Raw genomic sequence first — 12,247 nt, 5'->3', positions numbered from 1 at the left:
AACGTAAAACTAACACAAAATTGTCAGTTTACCCTTGTGAATAAGGCCCTTAAAGATGTAGATGCAAAACAGGGAATCACAAGTTGCATAACACCACAAAGGAATCTTCTCTCCTGTTGTTGGATATAATAACTCCGTAACTCTTACTGTTAAAGTCGTTTGGCATATTTGACCTTTTCTTTGCCTGTTGTTTATTTGAGAAAATGTAGTCCAATTCTGTAGTCGAAATTTATTGATTAGCAGTGTTTTTTCAAGGATGTTTTAGTGATGTTGCTTTGGACGAAGAATTTACTGTTAAACACTGGTTGTTGTCTTTTTCATTGTTTTTTACACAACAAAGCGCTTCTATTCAATGATTCAACTCTTTCATGTGCTGATTATAGAATTTCTAATATATCCAGTCAATCAATCAAAACAAGCTTTATTCGATTTTTGAAGAAAAGATTTATATCCTCTTTGTTAAACCTTCCAAACACCTACTTTAATTGTCCACTCTAGTACATCCACCATTTTCAAACCTTTGTTGCACCCAGTGCGTCCCATTCCTCAAGTGATTTCAGGCCCCAGCCCACCAATCACCATGACTGTGCTGAAGAAGTTGGTTCAGGCAGACATCACATTCAACCTGGATGATTGACTGAAGCTTGTGCCCTCAATCCAGGAAACCAGGATTAGACCATATCTGGGTGGGGGAAAATGACCTCCTATTTCTGTTGCACCCCTTTAGAATTTTAATGTTCACTGACTTCGATTCTGGACATTTGGACTTGCTTATGGACCTTTTATTTGGACTTTTTATATGATATTACCCTTACAACCCTACTATTATCTTGCTTTTTTTCTCCTCATGCCCCCCCCATCAAGTTTAGTTTCCCTACCTGAACTCATGAATTGTTTTAGTTAGGCGTTTCCCTCCTCAAGCGCAGTTTTCACTCAACTCCTACCTCCTGTCCATAGACACTATGCCTCTTGATTTAATATTTTACCTTTTGGTTTATTAAACTTTTTTTTTAAATAAACATGAGTATGTTTTTATTATCTGTATTATCTCTAGGCAAGCTTGTTGATGGATGTGTGTGTGTGTGTAATGGCATGAGAGAAAGAAGGACACGACAAAGCTTTGTCTGCACATTACATTACTTTGTAAAAGGCTTTAGACGCAGGTACTCATAAGATGACAAACAGCCAAAGGGTTGATGCATAAGGTATGTATTTCCCAAGTGAGTGCAGGGAAGGTATCAATAACAATTTATTGTGGTAGGATGAGTTTGCGCACATGTAGCATGGTTTGTGAAGATGGAGGAAAGAATGGTGACTGCAGTGCATGGGTGTGGCGGTTGCTGTCCAAACCTACAGGAACGTTGTCTACAATCTCAGCAATACAACAATGGACTTACATTGGTTTGAGGATCATCTTGTGTGGCAGGTGGACTGGTGGGCCCTGCGAGTGGTTTTTGGCCCCCAACTCTACAGGACCCTCTTAGGAAGATCTGGTATGAGCTGCATGGTCTCAGCAGGGCAACATACAACCTCCTTCATTGACATGCAGAGATATCCTTGGCGCAATTCAGTGAGGTCCTTGAGCCTTATGTCTAGGTTCTTCAAGACTTGGGTCTGTGTCTCCATCTACTGTGAGAGGTTGTGGTGATGGGTGGCAATTCTCTCCATGTGTGTGAGGATGGTGAGCATGGTTACTTCAATTTCATGGATCTCATACCCCACAGAGGAATTTTGTTTTAAAAACCCAGCCCCCAGTGATGGCTCTTGCCCATGCAAACCCCATTTGCATGGGTAGCCATCTCACACAGCCACCTTGTTGTCCTCCATTTTGAAGGTCAGTTACTGAGAAGTTCGGGAGTGGGCATAGATCAATGGAGCAGACCACTGCTTCACTTGTGATTTCCTTTTGTAGGAAGATGGAGACTAGACTGGAGTTGCACCTGGGTGGGAGGATGGTACATGGGAGTCAACTGGACTACCTGCTGGTGAGATGAGGTGAGTCCTGCATAAACAGGTTAGTCCTGCATATGCAAGACTAGCACCTGTGACCTTTTTCATGTTAGTAGAAATGTACAGTCTGGAAGACTGCACAACAAAGGTGGCTGCTGGATGTCCATGAGGTGTTATGTGATGTGTCCTCCTGTGGGTGGCCAAAAACCTTTGCAGTGTTGGAGGCCATGGAGAAGGAAGCTTGCTAGAGCAGTGGATTGTCTCACAGGATTACATGCTGTCCTCCGCTCATGGATGGAATGCTGTCATTGTCAAACTTATTGTTCCCAGGTTCTGTACTGGAGGAGACATGGCAGTCGATATTTTAACATTTGTAAGGGTGACAAAGCATACTGACATACAGCATGGCATGGTCTTATGTAAATTAGATTTAGAGATGACACTTCGACATACACAGGTCAGGCATTACTTTTGTATTTACGGGTATCCTTTTTGGTGTGAGCCCATTGACGTATGAATAGCATTGCGTATTACCTGGCAGTACCATAAAGGCTTGCTGTCTAGATGGACCGTGTTATGTTAGGTGTCAACCAAAACTGCCTGCAGGTGGCTGTGGACTTGTGTCCATTGAAGCAGCAGCTAAAGAAAACAATAATAAGTGGCATAAAACCTATGAGAGTATGACTGTGATAGGTGTTACAATTTGTGTCAATGCTGATAAATGTCGTAGAGTATATGGCATATTCCTAACACATCGTCAACTTAATAATTGGACAGACATTTGTTTGAGAATACATAGCTGGGTTAAAGAGTTGCAGATGGATGTATATTGCAGTAAATAGACTAGGGCCACAAACTTACCTGAGCAACAGATGGAAGGGTGCTGAAGTGCTGCTTGAAGGATGTGCCCTCATGTGGGTGGAACATCGTGTAGTCCCTAGTGGAGTTTGAGTCACTGCAGCTGTGGTGAGATACACATACAGAGCACTAAAGTATAACAACACAAGCAGTATGTGGCTGTGGGGATATGTCAGAGTTAGGCAGTTATCGAACATCCACAGAATCATACTTTGGGTGACTGCTGGGATAGTGGGGTCAGTTTGAGGCAAACAGTCATGTGATGTGGGACAGTGGTAACTACGGTGACCAAAGATAGGAACATGGGTGCATTGAGTGTGTGACAGGAAACCTATACTAACAATTACAAGTGAGGTAGCCGGATTCAAATAGGTAAGTTGGGCAGCAAGGACACAGGTATCAAACCTGTGACTCCACCCATTATGCCTGTTGATGAGACATCCTGATCATGAGCTTATTAGTGTGTCATTGAATCACATTTTAATTGTCCTTACACAGGTGCAGAGTGAGCCGTGCCTAAATTATTCCTGATTGATATGGAGATAGAGTTACCAGGCTTTAACAACTGGTTCAGTGCAGCAACAGTCACAGTTCACTTCACGGCATCCCTCCTCTGACATACGAGGTTTGCCAACTTTTCCCTGCACATGAGCAATGACGCGATCAGTGCAGTAGCTGTCTCCTCAGTCCTCACTATGGAGATCCACTCACCAGGATTCCCTACTAGACCTCGCTCCCTCCAGTGCTCTCCTCTTCCTCACCGGGCACACTAGCCTTGGCGAACAGGCAGGGGGCTCCAGAGCAGGTGGTCTTGGATTCCCTGGGTAATGTCCCCTCACTCAGCACGGACACTAGCATGCACTGACCACCAGACTTGGTCACAGGCAGAAGTCTTGTAGAGCTTCCCCTCCTCACACAGCTCGACTGGCTGCTTGACAGTTGACTGTTTTTGGGGTCTTCAGCTCCCCTTCTAATTGTTCATTTCCAGACACCACATGTGATTTGGAGTCTTAGTCTTTGATGTTTATGTTGTGGGTCTTCTTCCTTTTAAATACCCTCTCCTCTGTTCTCTCTTCCTCCAGAAAATAGTCTGTAACAGCAAGAGTGACTCCAAATCTGTCGCCCCACATTACAGGCCATGGGAGTGACTAGAGGTTCACACCTTGATGTCAGCCACAGTGATGCGTGTATCAATAGGTTACCCAAAGTCTCAGCCCTACACTTTTAGATTACCTTATCAGCCACAATTCTTCCCTGAGATGTGCTCAGGCCCCTTCCCAGTGACCTCTCTCTAAATTAAAGAGTACAGTTTGAAATGTATTGGAGAGCCTGACTCTCCTGTCCTCCAGTGTGTCCCACCTAGCCTACATGAATGCAGCAGTACATAAATCTGTCTGGGGGATTCATCTACCTCCTCTCCTCATGTTTCTCCAATAAGCCCTATTCTTCCCAGCATAGAGCCCTGAATTTTCCATGTATTGTACTATTCACAGGCACACATACATCAAGCATATTCATATAGCATACACGCACTGCACAGCACTACATCATTTATGTATTGCACCAATCACACACACACATACACACAACACAACATGCATATAAGATACGTGCACTGCACAGTACTGCATTATCCTCGTATTGTACCATTCACAGGCACACATACATCCAGCACATGGATGCCACACATGCACTGTGTACCACTACACACCAAACCTACGTAGGCAAAGGGTGAGTTTAGCACACAGCAACAAAACGTTAAATGAGTGAGCCTGTAGGCCTACCTCCAGTGAACCAGGTAAAAAGGCCCTGCTCACGCCTACTGATCCCTTCATGGTCTGTTGCCACCACTGTGCTAAACAAAAACAGATAGTTCTCTCGGGATGCGTGCAATTGCTTAGAACATTGTTTGTAAATCCAAACATAAATTACTTTTTTTTTAAACATAGGACAATGAGTCCCACAGGAAATTACTTCACACATAGAGAAAGACACACACAGTAGAGTATAGTGATCAATAATATATTCTGAATAAGTATTAAGGAGCAGATTTACAAGCCCCCTGTGCCAACACTACGTCACTTTTCGTGACGCACTGGTGGCGCAGGGGGCTACAAGGAGAGGAAAAGCCACCCTGCGTGACTTTTCCTCTCCTCGTAAATATGGCCCCTTCACACGCAGCACTGTGTGTTGAAGGGGCGTTCCATGGGTGTTGCTGTGGGTGTTCTCACGCAACACCCATGGAACAAGACACATCTCCAGATGTTCGAGAAATCGTAAATCTGGAGATACGCGTGAATGCTACTCCACCCTAGAGGTGGCGTAGCAAGGCGCAACGAGGAGAAATGTTTTCATTTCTCCTTGTTTTTTCTTCTTTCGATGCGTGCTGCATTCTGCAGCACGCAGTGAAGGAGGAAAAAGCCTCTTGTGATTGTTTTTGTGCAGGAAGGTGTGTCTTCCTGCACAAAAGCAATCTCCCCGTGACGCAGGCATCCTTGCACCATGGTGCAAGGGTGCCTGCACCGGCACATGGCTGCAGTTTGTGCGCCAGCGCAGGGGAAGCACAGAGATGCGACATATTCTTGTAAATATGTCGCATCTCTGTGCTTTCCAAACTAACACAGCACGGCGCAGCAAAATGACTTGCTGCACCATGCTGCGTTACTTTGTTGTAAATCTGCCCCTAAATACTCAACAAACAAATGATGGACGGAATGCTGACAATGCAAACATTCTCCCCCAGTCAAGAGATCTGTGTTAAATCCATCGTTCTTTTGCCCACTACGCCACCCCAGTTCAGACATGGCCATATGCAAATCAGTCTTGACCCTGTGCCTCATGGGAACAGTCCAGCCCGAACTGCCAAGCCATGTCTTCCCTGGACAAAACTGATTTGCATATGGCCATGTCTGAACTGGGGTGGCGTAGTGGGCAAAAGAACGATGGATTTAACCCAGATCTCTTGACTGGGGGAGAATGTTTGCATTGTCAGCATTCCGTCCATCATTTGTTTGTTGTAACGCTTTTCGCCCTAAGTGGGATGGGTATGCCCAGACGTGGGTCCCGTGCTCACTACGCCCCTGGAGTCAAGCTATCCTGGCTGATGACGGCTGATAGCCAGAAACCGGTCCTAGGATGCTTGATTCCGGTCCAGGGAAGACATGGCTTGGCAGTTCGGGCTGGACTGTTCCCATGAGCCACAGGGTCAAGACTGATTTGCATATGGCCATGTCTGAACTGGGGTGGCGTAGTGGGCAAAAAAACGATGGATTTAACACAGATCTCTTGACTGGGGGAGAATGTTTGCATTGTCAGCATTCCGTCCATCATTTGTTTGTTGTAACGCTTTTCGCCCTAAGTGGGATGGGTATGCCCAGACGTGGGTCCCGTGCTCACTACGCCACTGGAGTCAAGCTATCCTGGCTGATGACGGCTGATAGCCAGAAACCGGTCCTAGGATGCTTGATTCCGGTCCAGGGAAGACATGGCTTGGCAGTTCGGGCTGGACTGTTCCCATGAGGCACAGGGTCAAGACTGATTTGCATATGGCCATGTCTGAACTGGGGTGGCGTAGTGGGCAAAAGAACGATGGATTTAACCCAGATCTCTTGACTGGGGGAGAATGTCTGCATTGTCAGCATTCCGTCCATCATTTGTTTGTTGTAGCGCTTTTTGCCCTAAGTGGGATGGGTATGCCCAGACGTGGGTCCCGTGCTCACTACGCCACTGGAGTCAAGCTATCCTGGCTGATGACGGCTGAAAGCCAGAAACCGGTCCTAGGATGCTTGATTCCGGTCCAGGGAAGACATGGCTTGGCAGTTCGGGCTGGACTGTTCCCATGGGGCACAGGGTCAAGACTGATTTGCATATGGCCATGTCTGAACTGGGGTGGCGTAGTGGGCAAAAGAACGATGGATTTAACCCAGATCTCTTGACTGGGGGAGAATGTCTGCATTGTCAGCATTCCGTCCATCATTTGTTTGTTGTAGCGCTTTTCGCCCTAAGTGGGATGGGTATGCCCAGACGTGGGTCCCGTGCTCACTACGCCACTGGAGTCAAGCTATCCTGGCTGATGACGGCTGATAGCCAGAAACCGGTCCTAGGATGCTTGATTCCGGTCCAGGGAAGACATGGCTTGGCAGTTCGGGCTGGACTGTTCCCATGGGGCACAGGGTCAAGACTGATTTGCATATGGCCATGTCTGAACTGGGGTGGCGTAGTGGGCAAAAGAACAATGGATTTAACCCAGATCTCTTGACTGGGGGAGAATGTCTGCATTGTCAGCATTCCGTCCATCATTTGTTTGTTGTAGCGCTTTTCGCCCTAAGTGGGATGGGTATGCCCAGACGTGGGTCCCGTGCTCATTACGCCACTGGAGTCAAGCTATCCTGGCTGATGACGGCTGATAGCCAGAAACCGGTCCTAGGATGCTTGATTCCGTCCAGGGAAGACATGGCTTGGCAGTTCGGGCTGGACTGTTCCCATGGGGCACAGGGTCAAGACTGATTTGCATATGGCCATGTCTGAACTGGGGTGGCGTAGTGGGCAAAAGAACGATGGATTTAACCCAGATCTCTTGACTGGGGGAGAATGTCTGCATTGTCAGCATTCCGTCCATCATTTGTTTGTTGTAGCGCCCCCCTAAATACTCAAGGCTGTCACAGTTGCACATACAATTGCGTCCGAGAAACAATGAGTGACTATAGTGAACAAAGTGATATGTAGTGAATAAGTGATATAGACAGTACACTATATACAACACAAATACATGTGAAATACATGTGAAAATAAATGGAGGGGAAAGGGGGAAATTTGGGTTAAGTTTTCGTCCTTTCTCTTTATGCACATGAACTATAGGATCCGAAAATCAATTAAATCTTGATCAAGCGGGCTGTGCGGACATATATGGAATGTCGAAGTTTCGACCATGGAAGTTGCGCAATAGTTAGCGTGCGTCAAAGCAGGTCTTCTTTAGGACAAGCGAGGAGGGAGGACAGCCAAAAGAGCAGACGTCTCATGGACTGGAATCAAAAAATCGTTTTTTGAGTAATGTATCACATTTAAGTCAAGGAGTCTTCCACCAGCCGGTTGAAGCCTTATTTAAAATTCAATGCTTCTTAACTCCTGGTAAAGGCAGTAGCCTTTCACTGCTATGAGATTAGTGCTTTGGGTGCCTCTCCGGTTCAACAAGACCACTGTCCATGAAACAAGCCTATGTCATGGTGCACACACATGGTCCGTGTTCACAAATGACAACAAAAATCAGCATTAGAGATTCAGACATCAGTACAGTGGGGCACTCAGAGCAGGGGTACACATCCATCACCATGCATGGGACTTTTTGTTACAACACATGTTAAAGACAATAGACTTTTAAGGACGGATTGTTTTCACATGGGGTAAAGTTGTAGGCAGGTTTTTTGTTATGTGGAATCTCACAGATTACCGTAGTAGGGAAGATTTTGGTGTTGGTGACCAAGCTGAACAAATCACAGATAAACTATTTGCACTGTGGTAACCCTTAACAGGCTCTATTAGTAGGTATTTTACATAGTTTTGACAACTGTATCTTGTACATATTTGTAATTTTAATACAATAAACCTGACGGTTGCCTTGTGAAAAGGCATATAACCAACATAGTAAGTCTAAGTTTGTTATGGTGACAAGTCAAATATAAATGTAGTAGGCCTGATAAAGTCAGTAAGCCAGACATATTGATAGTAAAATGATATGTTGAAGTAAATAGGCATTTAAGGATAGATTGTGATTGTTCTGCATTAAAGCCTATAGAGAGGAACTTGATGTGTGGAATATCACAGATTACTGTAGTAGATAAGAGTTTTCTTTCTGGTTCCCCCCTCTGACAAGCTATCTGTATATAAATGTGGCCCCTGTCACGATCCTTGTCAGGCTCTTTTAGGAGAGATAGTATTTTGTTTTGCCAGCTGTAATTTTGTATCCTATGAAATTTTATGAGAGTATGCCTGATGGTTGTCTTGTGGTAAAGCTTGAGGTCAGTGCAGCAGGCCTCAGTACGCAATGGTAACAAGCCAATAATATTGGTATACTAGAAAACAAAATCTGATGCCATAGGTCTGATCTGTTTATTATGAGAAGTTGTGATAAAATCAGTAGGCCAGACATATTGGTTGTGGAAAACATATGTTAAAGTCCATGGGTATTTAAGGGTGTATTGTTATTTCTCTGTATAAAAGCCTACAGATAGGTACTATGTTAGATGAAATGTCACAGATTACCTTTGTGGTTCCTGCCTCTGACAAACCCTGGGGTTAGATGATGTGCACTGTAATAATTTTTTCTAGAGTCCCCATAAAACCGTGTGCCAGGATCTTGTAATAAATATCATGTAATAATGCATCCATCCATAAATATAATCATAGATCCATATAGATACATAGAGAGCCTTTGAGTCAGCTCTGTTCTGCTATTGCCTGAGTGTCTTTTACATCCTGCTTCCATCCATGAGAGTGCATTGCATGGGGTTGTGGTTCAGCCACATCAGTCATTGTTTCTCTTACCCTGTGTCAGCATTTTCTGATCATGCGTACATCCACATGAAAATAAGTTTACTGCAGTGTCAGCAAAGGTTGGCCAGTCCTGTAGTTTTCAACGTTCTCAATTTAAATTTCCACTTCAATGTCAGTGCTTCTCCTCTTTTTATTTTAATGTTTCTTAAGGGGATATGTCAATAGTGTATCATTATTTTACCATTCTAAGATGGCCAACACATTAGTTCTGATGTGCTAGCCATGCTGGAACTTTTAAAAAACGATAGACTATTTACAATACCTCTGCAAGATGGACACCCTTTGATATGTTTCGTTTTGATGTCACAAGCACATGTCCATTGTGTATTAGAGGGCAGAAGATTTGCATTCTTTAAATTTATCTTGCATAGGTTTTTGAGTTTGTGTGTGTTTTATCGCAGTTGTGTGAGAAGGCGAATGCAGGAATGAGTGAATGGATGGATTCATGAATGCGTGAGTGCAAAGGTGAGTGACAGAGGGCGTGTATGATGACTTGTTGAGTGCCTTAATGATATTAATGACACAAAAGCTACTTCCTTTAATAAGCAGAACCTGTTAGCATTGCCAATGCTTGTTGACTTTGTCATGATTTTTGCAATGGTTGTGGTTCTAGAACGAGAATTCTAGCTTAAATCTGGATGAAAGTGGAATACCGTCTCTTTCAGGCTCGTTAAAGAAGAACTGCGTAGTTGCAGTTGCTCACTGCAGTTTTGTGTAACTGGAGACCACATGGGGAGAGTTTCATTGTCGCTCCTGTCTCATTCGAGCACTGCTCCGTGTCGACTTGCGTCTCGTATTCCATCGCGTGCGAGAGTTCTCTTCCTGTGCCCCATGACTCATAACTCTACCCTTTTTGTCAGTCTTAAAACATCATAGGCTGCGTGAGTTCGCGGGGAAGGCATTTGCAATATAACGACACCTTGCCGATTCATTGCTCCGCAGTACATGACTGGCAGCGCCAATGTACAGTTTTTGGCATACGTTAGTGTCAATGTAATGACGATATGCCAAGTGCCTAGGGTTTGGTGGGAGAAAGGGAAGGGCATATAAACTCGCTGCCCTTGGCGGCAGGTGCTGCATAGGATTTTATCTCTCACTCTTCCTTTTGTCAACATCGTCTCTCAATTTTTATCTAGACAGTTATAAAATTCTGGCGCCCGCCATGATTGAACATGAATCTGCTCAGACCCCGGTATTTAATCGGGACTTTTTATTAGGGTAATTTATATCTATGACGAAAGAGCAGTGCTAAAAGCACTGATAAGAGCTAGCTCGCTGTGCCCTCACATCCGGTGTGAACTCTGGTCTCCTATGAGGTTTTGCACATAAAGCTTGGAAAAGAAGTCCTCCATTTTGTTTGGGGTGCTGTTTTTAAACTTAAGGTTTATATTTTCTATTATTTCATGGAATGCAGCTGCTTTGAGTTGTGTGAAAGGGAGAGAGCAGAAATGTTTCATATTTACAAACACATGGGACATCTCTGCTCTCTCCTTGCCCTGGTGCACTGTGTGCGTCCTAGCACCAATGCACGCACCCTTTCACCAAAAGGCGATGGTGTCTGTGTTATGGGCAAGATTATTTTTGTGCCAGAAATGACACTTTCCTGCACAAAAACCACCCTAAAAGGCATATTCATCTTTCTATTTGTGCCGCTGAAGGCAACACACATGGAAAGTGGAAGTAACACGGAGAAATAAAGATATTTGTCCTCATTACACCTCTGTTGGATAGTTCCACCATTTTGGTGCACACTCAGGTTTACAGTTCTTCGTAAATGACACAACAATCAGGATAAAAGAAGCAGAAATGTATTTGTATAATTCAGTGCATCATTAAATCGACTTTTACCTCAAGAATGTCCCACTACATCTCTAACTGCCAGCTTGTCATTACTGTTCTGGACAAATAGTCATGGAGATGTGGATTCCTTGTCTAAAAATTAGGCTATTTGTTTTTTCGTCATTCCTCCCAGATCTTTATCACAAATATCGCTTGAAGACATATCTTTTGATTGTAACATTAAACAACAGAAACAGTCTGTGGTACTGATCTAAGGGAGGTTGGTCTCCCTCACTGAAGAATAACTTTCTAGCAGCAGCGGTCCGTGGAGGGAGTTCAGTGGGGTGGAAAGGCGGGGCGGGGGAGGGGCAGAGTGGGGGGTACTAAACACCGGAACATGGATAATTGGAGGTAAGTAAACAATTAAATAAATAAAACGAATTTCGTAGCGCGCCCTTCATCACAAAATGCGGTGCAGCGCGCGCTACGAAATTCGTTTTATTTATTTAATTGTTTACTTACCTCCAATTATCCATATTCCAGTGTTTAGTACCCCCCACCCTGCCCCTCCCCCGCCCCGCCTTTCCGCCCCACGGAACTCCCTCCACGGACCGCTGCTGCTTCCTAGTAGCATTCGAGTTTTGGGATTTATGTTGTATGAATCCAGTTCTTGAGTATGCTTAGGTCCTCATTATGAGTGGCCTGATGATAGGTACAACTGAAGGCAATGGCATCAAGTGAAATGACACGCCCCCCTGCAGAATGTGATGAAGCGCCCCTAGTCTCCCATATCATATTCATTGACCTTGAGCTGAAAAGGACCCACCTTGAATGGTTAGGACCTTGGAGGGTTGGAGGACTACCTGGGCCACAGGGGTTGCAGGGGCCTGCATTACACTTTCACCGTAAGATACATTATTTACTGGGTACAGTAAACTACACGTTTTCAAAGTTTTTCTCCTAAATGTAGGCATAAATGCAGCTTTGGTGTTTACTGCACCAAGATGCAAATGGGCCTGTATCTCCCTTTGAGGTCTGATAGGTTAGACTTGCTGAAATTTAACAGGATGTAGTTTTCACCACACCTGGTATGTGCCAGGTGCAATAAAAG

The sequence above is a fragment of the Triturus cristatus genome, chromosome 2_1 (genome assembly GCF_964204655.1).
Source record: "Triturus cristatus chromosome 2_1, aTriCri1.1, whole genome shotgun sequence".
In the NCBI taxonomy this organism is placed as follows: Eukaryota; Metazoa; Chordata; class Amphibia; order Caudata; family Salamandridae; genus Triturus; species Triturus cristatus.
This window is presented reverse-complemented; position numbering follows the sequence as displayed.